Source organism: Crotalus tigris, unplaced genomic scaffold (genome assembly GCF_016545835.1).
Source record: "Crotalus tigris isolate CLP2741 ecotype Arizona unplaced genomic scaffold, ASM1654583v1 scf7180000020608.1315917, whole genome shotgun sequence".
NCBI lineage: Eukaryota > Metazoa > Chordata > Lepidosauria > Squamata > Viperidae > Crotalus > Crotalus tigris.
Window position 1 is genome coordinate 506,143 of NW_024098104.1, and position 11,091 is coordinate 517,233.

The window sequence follows — 11,091 nt, forward strand, 5'->3', positions numbered from 1 at the left end:
CAGCCTTTGGAGGTAGGTCAGCTCGAAGGAGGCATCTGCGGGGGGAAGGAAGACTCAGCTTTCTTATCAGAGGCTTGGCAAAGCTGGGCTTGGGCCAGGAGGGTGGGCTGCGATGGCATTTTGCCTGCTCTTTTAATGAGCCGTGTTGTGCTCCAGCCTAGCCCACCCCTCAGGATGGGTGTGAGAGTCATAAAGGTACATCTTCACACTCGCGTGCACACACACACACACACACACACATTGTAAGGGTAAAGCAGAAATCTTAAGATTCTCGCTCTGGAGGAAGCTGCTGTGAAATTGAGCGCAATTTAGGAAACCCTTCAAAGCCAGAAACGGGATCTGCAGAGAGGAGAATGAAAGGAGGATACAAACTCGAAGACTCACAGGGAGGATTTGGGGCCTCTGTTCAAACTCTGCTTTCTAATCCTTGGCAATAAATCTCTCTAGTCGGCTTTAAAAGTGGAGCGGGAAGAGAATTTAAATCTTCTCTGCTTCCTATACATTTGTTTCCCACTGCTGCAAGGGGTTGGTCATGCCATCCAAATATCACAACCTGGCACAATCGTGCTCACCACTCTGCCCAATTTGCACAGAAAGGGCGGCAGCCACCCTGCCCCACAGCCTAATTTGCAGCAGGCTTTGGAGGATGGTGAGCCCCCAATAAGGGTCCAACTGACCCCCCTCCCTCACGCAGTAGGAATTCCTTTAAAAAGAGGCAATATCTCATGTTCTGGCACCTGTCTTCCTGCCAACTGCAGGCGGATGAAGAAGAAAGGAAGGTGAGCCTTTCTCTGCCAGCTGCCCAGCAGAGGGGCTGGTGCCCTTCCATCCATTGTCCCTTTGATTTACGTCCCTCGGCCCTGACGTCCGAGGCCTGAGGGGGAGGGCGAGTGAAGCTCCCCTGGGAGAGGGGAAGCAACAGTTGCCAAGGCTCTTGGTTAGTGATGGCAACTGGGGTGCTGATGGCATCGGGCATCTTGAAATTGGTTTGTGCAGATCTTCAGATCTTGGGGACACCCTTGCATCGGCCGAGCTGGGAGTGAAGGGCCAGCGTTTGCAACATCATGCCAAACCCAGGGTGCCTGAGGGCCTGGCACTGACCCCTGCCGTGGGCAACGTCCGGGTGGCAGCCGCCAATGGTGTGCGTTCCAAAAGGTAAGCCCCATGGCAAGCTAATTTGGGTTCCTTCCATGGGTCTCTCGCACGTTTTTAAGTTCTCCTCCCCTCTGGGTCTGATCTGTGAAGCCAAGGAGATTTCAAACTGCAAAACTGCACCTCTGGATTTCAGAGAGATTGGACAATCATTTGACTGAAATGTAGGGTTTCCTACTTGAGCAAGGGGTTAGACTAGAAGACCTCCAAGGTCCCTTCTTACTGTGTTACCTCTCTTCTCAGTCTCACAGTTTCCCCGCCCTTGTTAGTTTCTCATCCTTAAATTTGCAGCTTGTTACTATGCTCTTGCCTTTGAAAGTAGGACAGAGGGTGTATTGACTGGGGGAACAGAACTGGGGGAGCTTTCTGCTCTCCTGGGAGCAGGGGCTCCCCAGAAAATGCTCCAAAACAATCAAAGATGACGGGCCATGTTGGTGGGATCGAAACTTGACCAGTTTTGTTTGCGTGTGCCTCTTTCTTCATGCCGCTGTGGTTGCCATCTTGACTTCGTTGATCCTACCTTGCAAATACCCCTGCCCCCCCCCCTTGACTGCTTGCCTTTCCTCACTCCAAGCCCCAACCGAGTGCTGCTTTCTAGAGCAGTTTTTCAAATCTCCCGTTACGGAGACAAGTTTCAATAAGAAAAGCGCCTCTGTGTGCTTGCACACCCTCCTCCTGCTTACAGGTGTGTAATTGCACCCATGTTCCTTCAGCTTCTCTTGCAGCACAGCGGCCTCTTTCCCAGGCACCTTGGTGTTCTAAATATATCCTGAAAGGCAGTGAGGAGGTAAGGTATCTCCTTATATCAGAATCTGTTTCCCCCCTGGAGCAGCTGCGTGGAAGGGAGGGCTGCAGAAACGAGCTCCCTCCCTACCACCACCGCAATTAAAAAACAGAAAAGAGAGAAAGAAGTTTTTTTCCCCCTTTGGATCCAGCTGAGCGGTCCACGTGTTTATTCCACGTTCTGATTTTTCATTCTAAGACAGCACTGGAGCCAAGGTGGTCAAAATAGATCTGGATTGGCGAAAGGGGGCTTGCCGCCTTCCTTTCTTGTCTCCTCCCCACTCCTCCTTTGGAGGACTCTTGATCTGGAGATGGACTGGTCCACTTACATTATTCATACGGATGAGAGCCCAAGAGATATGGTTACATTGCCAGCTCACATCAAGGGTTAGACCTTCACTCCCCTCCCAGCACCTTGCAGGATCCACACTGAAGGAGAAGAATGGAAAACCTCCCAGCCAGCTCCAAAGACCGTTGTGTGCAAGATCAATCTTCAGTGCAATCTCTGCTGGGCCTGGACAGACCTTCCCCTCAGGTCTCAAGCTTTTGAGGAAGACCGTTGAGGTCTACAACTCAGCAGTTGAAGCCAAGGAGAGTTATTGAGAGGCCCACAAGGACTTTCTCCAGCTTCCTCTACAGGTAAATAAAACAGAATCTTCTCTCTTCTTCACTCTGAAATGAGTAATTGCTGAAAACAGAACAAGGGAAGGGAAGTAAGAGGTCTTCTGGCTTCAGAGATACACAGGTTGGTTTTCAGTTTCAAAGAGATCACAGAAATCTTGTGTTTTCTTCATCATGTTTGCTGTCTCCTCCTCCTCCTCTTCGTCCACGTGGACAAAATTTTGCTAAGCTTTCCCTGGAGGGGTCACAACCTAGGAGAGCATGAACATCCTTGACCTCCCCAGAAATGGCTAAGAAAGGAAAAGAGGATAAAGGGAAAAATGTCCGAAAGGGGAAAAAGAAACCTGTGGCTCAGTTGGACGATGGGTCAGATTCTGACTTGGCAAAAAGGAACACTGAAGAGAGCGACATGGACAGCGAGCTGGTGGAGGGAGAGGAGGAGGAGGATGAAGATGACCCTAAGAAGAAGGGGGGGAAGGACAAGAAAGGTGTGGTCAAGAAGGCAGGCAAAGAGAAGAAGGGGCAGTTGGACAAGACCAAGAGGCAGCTCAAAGGAGCCTCCCAGCTGGTCATGGGCCTGACAGCAGAGGACCCCAAGAAGAAAGTGGCCAAGAAGGAACATGCCAAAGCCCAGCTGAAGGGAGCCACCAAGGCCATGGTCATGGCCAAGAAAGAGGCAGCGGCCCCACCCAAAAAAAGGCGGAGCTTGAAGAGCACCTCCAAGCTCTTCATGGGCGTGAAAGGGATGGGGCCGCACAAGAGCACCAAGAAGAGCCACTTCAAGAACACCTCGCGCTTCTTCTGGGGCCTAAGGAAGTACAGCACAAAGAAGAAGAAGAAGAAGAAGAAGAACAAGGGAGTGCTGAAATCCACCTCCAACCTGATGATGCGCTTCAAATCTCTTGGAAAGAAGAAGGAGAAGAAAGAGGGAGCCCCTGACAAGGAGACCAAGAAGTCCTCATTCATGCTGATTCGGTTAGGGGGTAGGAAGTCAGAAGATCAGCAAAGCAAAGGAGGGAGTTTTTTTGGCAACCTCTTCCGGCGGAAGAAGGCAAATCAGAACTTTAAACCCCAGGCCCAGATGGTCAGCAAGGTGGCTGCGGTCACCAACTGGCTGACCTGGAAATTCTTGAGTAAGCGTAATAGATCGAGATACGACAAACGAGCAACTGATGAATCTTGGCTAGCCAAGATTGGAGCCAAGAAACTGCCTTTCCCTTCAGAAGATGAAGTTTTGAGACACCGAGCAAATATGAGGAGAGTTGCTGGAGCCAATAAGTGTACGTGTTTTGGCCAATACCCGGACAAATTTGGCTACTGGGACCCCCTGGATTCTGCCACCTTACAAGATTACTTTGATGATTGTGAAGAAGAACGTGGTTATTACGATGGACAGTCCCCTTTCAAGTATGGCTTGTCTGGTTATAACCAGGATTGTTATGGGAGGCATCAAATGGAAGAAGGATATGGGCCTTATGATGAAGACTATGATGAGCAGGACCCTTATGGATACTGCAGTGACAATCAAGATTATGGACCTTCTTTCCATTATCCACCTTATGAACCTTATGAGGATTTTAGCGGTGATTATGAAGTAGAAGGTGGTCCATATTGGACTAGAGAATTAGAACATCCTGATAATCAGGAGGATGTTTACTGCCAGCAGGACATGAATGATGGTGACCAAGAATGGGCCTCCCAGTCTTCGTACAACCCATACGCCTGTCTGCTGGACAACATAGCTGAGATGGAAAAAGCAGACAGAGCGGAGACTGAACCAGAAGATGATCCCATTGCTTTCTCCCATTCTTCTGTTTCTGAACGAGAGATGGGAGGAAAGATGTCTGCCACAGCACCATTGAACAGGAAGTTCCGGCTTTTCCCGAGGCCCCAGGTGAAGTTGTTCGGCAAGGAAAAGCTTGATGTCCCCCTCCCACTTTCCCCACAGATTTCCCTGGCTTATTTGGATCATGAGGAAGAAGGCATCATTGAAGAAGAAGAGCAGGAGCCTCTAATTTCTCCATTTGCCCAGTTTGATGGTCAGTATTTGGAATCTTCTGGGTCTCAGGAGACTTTTTCAGAGTTGCTCCCTCTGAGCAAGCTTCAGAGGTCCCACAGGAACAACTTAAGTAGAAGGAATGGGGGTTGGGATGCACATCACATGAAGCCTCATCTTTCTCCAAGAGAGTGTGGGAGCCCTCTGGGGCAGTTCCTACAGCAATCCATCTCTCAGCCGAGACCTATTCTGAAGCACCATGAGAACTGGGGAAGGAACCAACCAGGCATGCATGAGTCCAACAGTAGAACTCTGTCTCCACGGTTTGGGAAGAAGAGTCCTATGGAGTCATCTTCTCTGCCTCCAGGGATGCCTTTTGAAAAACCAAGTTGCACTTTCCCCCCCAGCTCTATTAGGCAACTTAGGGGTCCAGGGAGACACCACACTATTCTCACACCTTCTCAAACCACAGTAGCAATGCAGGACGCTCTTCACAAAGAGTTGCAAAGCACTCTCCGGTCAAATTTCAATAGAAAGTCACAGCAAGACCGCAGGTTTTCACAGAGAAATGCCTCATGGTCAGCAACTGGACATCAAAATCCTTCCTTCAAGGGGAAGAGTCCACATATTCCCATGTCTTCTCCTTCTCAGAGAACAGCCAAAGAAAACCCAGTTTCATCAGGGGGATGCAGGACAGCCACTATGGAAAACTCATCCAAAGACTCCCTCTTCCAGGCACCTCCTTCCTCTTACCCATCAACACACAAGCGTTTGGGAAGTCAACGCAACCTCTCATCTTCTAGCTTAGCATCTGTTAGAAGCCTGATGGACACCCCTTTCAGTCGTTCATTGTTTCATGTGTCCAGCACTCCAGAATTTCAAGATTCTGCCAGAAATAGGACCTCTGGAAGGTTTGTCCCAAGAAAATTCTATAATCCCACCAGCAGGAGTTTGAAGTCTCCTCCATCACCTCAACCATCCCGTAGGCATTTTGGATCTCCTCCCATGCCCAGTCACTTACAGTCAAGAAGGGCAGTTCATCAGGTATCTATGGACGCTGCGGGAAGCCTACCCCAGGCTTGGAACAGGCAGGCTGAGCCGCCAACGAAAGCAGTGAAGCCATTAATGAGAAACCAGCATCTGAGGCAGTTTGGCCATCGGTCCCCAGTTTTATCTGCTAGGGGTTCTCCTCACATGCTTCCTCGTCAAGGAAGTCACAGAATCAGCATTCCAGAGTCACCCCGAGGGTCATCTCCTTATGCCCAACTTCCCTTTGAAACTGGTAGACCAAAGGAAGCTCAGTCCCAGCCCCAGCTAAGGTGGCTTTGTGCCTCAGAAGAAGGAATAGCAACTCCTTGGAGTTCCTCACCCAAGATGGGAGCTACGAGAAGCTTGAGAAATGGTTTCAACTTGCCCCAATCACCCACTCGGGCTCCAAGCCCCCACAAGGACTTCATTCAGCGCATTGGACAGCCTCTGGTGGGAATGGCTCAGCCTGCTTCTGTTCAGTTCCTTCCTGGAGAAACAAGAGGACATTTAGAAGATGAGAATCCATATCTTGCAGAGTTGGGCCCAGAAGAGTCTGAAGCTTTTTTGAGGCAGCCATTTCCCCAGCATTCTCCAGCTGCTATTGCATCAATGAAGCAGAAGACAGAAGCCATGCCTACCAGGTCTTCTACTCCTAAAGTGGCACGTAAGCTCTTGGGTGGGCATTTGTCCTGCACCATCCCTGGTGATAATCCTGGCAATTTGAGGAGGCCCAATCTCAGCCCCTTGTCTCAAAGAACAGTTTCATTCAAAAGACCCTACACTGTGGAAGAAGAGGGCTCCCCTTTGGCCAGACCACCTTCCTTTTGCGGCCAGTATAACAAGCCAAGAAGACCAGATTTTGCCCCCGGATCTCCTGAGCTTCTAGAATATGAAATGGAAGGCAGCATAGGGAGATACGCAGTGGTGATGCCCCAAGTCCAACCGATGGATTCTTCTCCTTGGAGAAGGTCCCGGAGACAAAACCAGCCATGGTCTGAGTATCACACGATGAAGATAAATGAGATGTATCCAAATGAATGGACCTCTGAGAAGCTCTTCCAGCACCCTCCAGCAGAGAGTTTTAAGGCTCAGGATGTTCATCGTGGAGGAGGGAGAGGGAATGGGGTGTTCTGGTACCTGACGCGAGGAGCATCTGGGTCCAAGAGCGAATATGAAGAGACCAACAAGAACTGGCAATGCAAGGTAATCGAAAGAGTCCTGGTCTGCTGGATGTTGAAGAGGGACAGAGGGAATAAGAGATTGGAAAGCAGAACTGGTGGGGGAGTGAGAATTGGAGGAGGTCCCTTTGAATTCAATTTCTCTTGAATTTCTGAGTTCTGGGCTGTACATGCCCTAAAGCAGGGATCCTCAACCTTGGCAACTTTAAGACTTGTGGACTTCAACATTCAAAGCTGGCTGAGGAATTCTGGGAGTTGAAGTCCACATGTCTTAAAGTCGCCAAGGTTGGAGACCCCTGCCCTGCTCTGCTCTGGGGGACCTACACAACGCCTTAGATCAAAGACACCCAACATGGCCGGTTGTGTGCATAATATCCCCTTGTAACCTAAGAGCAGTATGCAAATGGGAGAACATTGAGCGGAGTTGGAACTGGAGGGGAGAATTAATTAGAGAGAAGCAGCTGTCTGACTCCTTGTCTCCCACGTAATGGAATGAGTCACTGTTTAATAGCCAGCCCACCATGACATCCAGTTGAGGTGTGTTTGCTTGCTGTCAAGACGTGGCCTTTGCAGGCGCAAAAGGCTTGTTTGGTCACCACCTGCAGACCCTCCGTCTTTTCCTAGGTGGAAGGAATGGCAAGGTGGGCAGGAAAAACAGGCTGGTATGGAAGGGGGCTTCAGCCTAAGTCAGATCCTCACCCGTGCCATAAAATGTCTTCAGTGATGCTCAGCTGCTGCCAGCTCTTAGCTGAACCTCCCTATCAGGGTGGCTGGGGAGATACAAAGGGGAGGGGGAAGGGATATTTTGGAGGCCTGTCTTGACTTTGTCTTCCTACCAACTTCTAGATGCACTGCATTCACAATTTGCACTCGGCAGCCAATCCAGGAGAGGCGAGCCAGGACGGTATGGATGACTTGACCCAACTGGAGTAAGTATTGCAGGGCGGGTTCTCATTGGAGAGACCGAGGGGTGCTGTCCACCCTGAAAGTTGGAGAGCCATGTTTCTCAAACTTGGCAACCTAACAATGGGTGGATTTCGACTCCCAGAATCCCCCAGCAGCACATACACACAGGTACCCTGTGCATCTTAAGGGATGTTCTTTTTGCTGTTTACTGTAGTATTTTGGGGTAGGCGGGGCAAAACTGAACCAGGGATTTATGAATAGGAGGGAAAACCATTATGAGAGCATCTTCCACTCCTTCATCTGAGCGGGGGGGGCGGGGGGGCTTAGAGCCCTGCTCCCTACGGGCTTTAGGGAGCAAAGCTTCCTTGCTCTCCTGTCATTTCCTCCCGTGCCTTTATCAGGTTTTCTCCCTGGAACTGCTGATGGCAATATTTATTTCCCGTTTCTTAAAGTTGTCCTATGTTCAGCCATGTTTGTTCTCTCTGCCACAGAGACCTTCAAGAAAGTGTGGTCCTGCAAAACATCCAAAGGAGGTTTGAGCGGGGACTGATCTATGTAAGTTGATCATTTTCACATTTGCTTCCTGGGTATTGGAAAAAAATATCTGGAGTGATGGGAAGGGTTTGGCTTCAAACCCCAGCTAAGCCACAAGATATCCTGGGAGGACCAAACTTGGTCTTCCTTGCAGCCTTGTAAGGACGGTGATCAAACTGGAGTTAGAGAATTTGGCACGTGAACAGTGGTCTTTTTTTCTGCAAGAAAAAAAAGACTCAAATGTTCATTTTTGCGTTATGTGGAAAGTAAGAGAGATGACATTGACAGAGATTTATTTATTATTATTTTTATTTATTAAACATATACCATTCATCTTGCCAGAGGCAACTCTAGACAGATATATGCAAAATATGTTTGTCTTTTGACAAGATCCTCTTTCTTACTCTCTGTTACTAATAAATGCAAGCTTAAACAAAATATAGATGTTAAATTGAAAAGTTCTGGAAGGTTTTGAAATGTTGCTTGCTTTTTGTAAGTTCTCACCTTATCTTTTTCAATGTCTGTTCATCAGCGTAGGAATTGTCTAAGTCAGACTAAACCAGGAGTTTATTCTTAGGTATAGAGCATGAAGTCATTGTGTTTGGATTCACACAGAGCACTAAGTTCTCCATAATTTTGTGGGTTTTGCTTTCCCTAACATGTGTTCTCTGTCTGTCTGTCTCTCTCGCTTTCTTACACACCCATACACAACTTGTTCCTCTTTCTCTCTGCCAGACCTACATAGGTAGCATCCTGGTGTCAGTGAATCCTTACAAAATGTTCAACATTTACGGAACAGACCACGTCCTGAAGTATGAAGGCAAAGCTTTGGGAGAGAACCCACCGTGAGTCTGTCACTGGCTGCAGGGCTGATCCGGAGGGTGTTTCAACCAGTCCTACAGAAATGGGGACAGTTTCATTACACTGGACTCTTTTGACAGCAAATTCTGACTCCTAGTGGCCATGAGGATGTTCTTATGATCTTCTGTGGCTCTGGAAAGGCTGACTGTGTGCTTGTTGAAATCTCAGAGGTTTGGATGAATAATATCTCTCTCAACCAACCAACTAGTGTCTTTCAGGGGATTTGCAACTACAATTCCTATCATTCTGGTTCTCTGCTTTTATCGGTTAGGGCTGGGAATCCAAAACAGCTGGAAAGCATTAATGAATGGTCTTCCCTCATATATTTTTACTTTAATTGGCAGCGATTGTCTAAGATTGCAACTAGGTAGAACTACCCGTGCTGGGGTTTCTATATGTGGTTCCTTCCATATGTTTCTATAAAATGTCACTTGTGGGGATGCTAGCTAGAAAGACACCAGTTTGACTTGAGAGCAACCTGCTCCCTGTTTTAAAGACAGCTTGAAACTTCCTTCCTTCCTTCCTTTCCTCTGCAGGCACCTTTTTGCAATTACTAACGTTGCCTGCAGCAAGTTGAGAGATGCCAAACTCAACCAATGTATCATTATTAGGTGAGCTCTGACAAACTGGCTAAAAAGAGAAAGAGAATCCCCCCCCCTTGTCTTTTTTCAAGTTCGGTTCCTTAAGCTGTTGAGATGTTTCAGGTGGGCTCAGGTGTCCTTGCTGTCCTTACATTCCTTCCGTCTGGTTGCTTCCAGTGGAGAAAGTGGATCGGGCAAAACCGAGGCCACCAAACTGATTCTTCGTTACCTGGCAGCCATCAACCAGAAACACCTTGCGACCCAGCAGGTAGGACAGAAGGGGGGCCAGAGGCCAGGAGGCTCAGCCAAAGCTCTGGTGCTCACCTCAATGGATGGGTGGTTGGAGGGGGAAGAGCCCTTAGCTTTTGAAGACCTGCTATTGCTTCCCACTTTCTGTCACCATGCTGTTCTTGATGCTTCCCTAGATAAAGGTAGGGGGCGGTTGCATGCTCTTCATCAGGTTTTAATTTTTCCAGCATCGGTTAATGCAGTGCTATTTGCATGGACTCAACTGTCTAGGGATTAGTTTGTCTCTCTCTCGTTTTCCTACAAGAATGAGGGCTTCCCTCTGAGTACTTAGTAGTCCATCGCCATTCCTTAGCAGTTGATTTAATGAACCAGGATGGCAACTTCCTCCAAATTGAAGGGGTTAAGCCTCAGCTCCAGCCTCTCCTACATGATTTGGTGAAATGCAGGAAAGGATCTCGGGGCCCCAAATTCAGTTGTTGCTCAGAGGTAAAGCTACAGAAAATAAATATTCTGATTTATTCACTTTCACACCGCTGGTCCCTCTCTCTCTCTCTCTCTCTCTCTCTCTTCTCTCTGCCCTGTTTTTTATGGGGCATTCAGGGGTTTTTCTACATTTCCCTCTGGTGCTTTGGCAGGCTGGTTTTTGGCAATTAAATAAAAATCAGGCTGATGTAACAATCAGAGATGTTGAAGAGGTTTACAGACATTACGTGCCTCTAATTGATCCTATTCATAGGTCCTTTCCATTTTATTGCTTCCAATGGGGATTTGCAACAATTGCTCCTTAATTGCCCTTTGGCAAGGTTTGCCCTTTTTATAGGAGAAGAGGACTGAGGAATTTATTTCTCATTAGGGATTTGCTCCTCTTTTTTAAAAAAAAAAAACACACAATCGGGCTCTCTTGCTAAATAAAAATGCATCCTCAAAAGCAACAGGAAGAACCAAATCATTCAACTGCCTCGGCCCAGGAACGGGAAGGATAAAGTGAATTGAAGGAATGGTTTGGTTTGATTTGATTTCATCTGAATTGCTCCTGCATTCATCTGCCTGTGGGTCTGGAGGTTTTCATATATATCCACGCCTTCCTTAGTGCTTTGACCTTTAGATATGTATTGCTCTTGTATTTTATCTGCCTGAGTCAGATTCTCGAAGCGACCCCTCTTCTGGAATCATTTGGAAATGCCAAGACTGTGCGGAATGA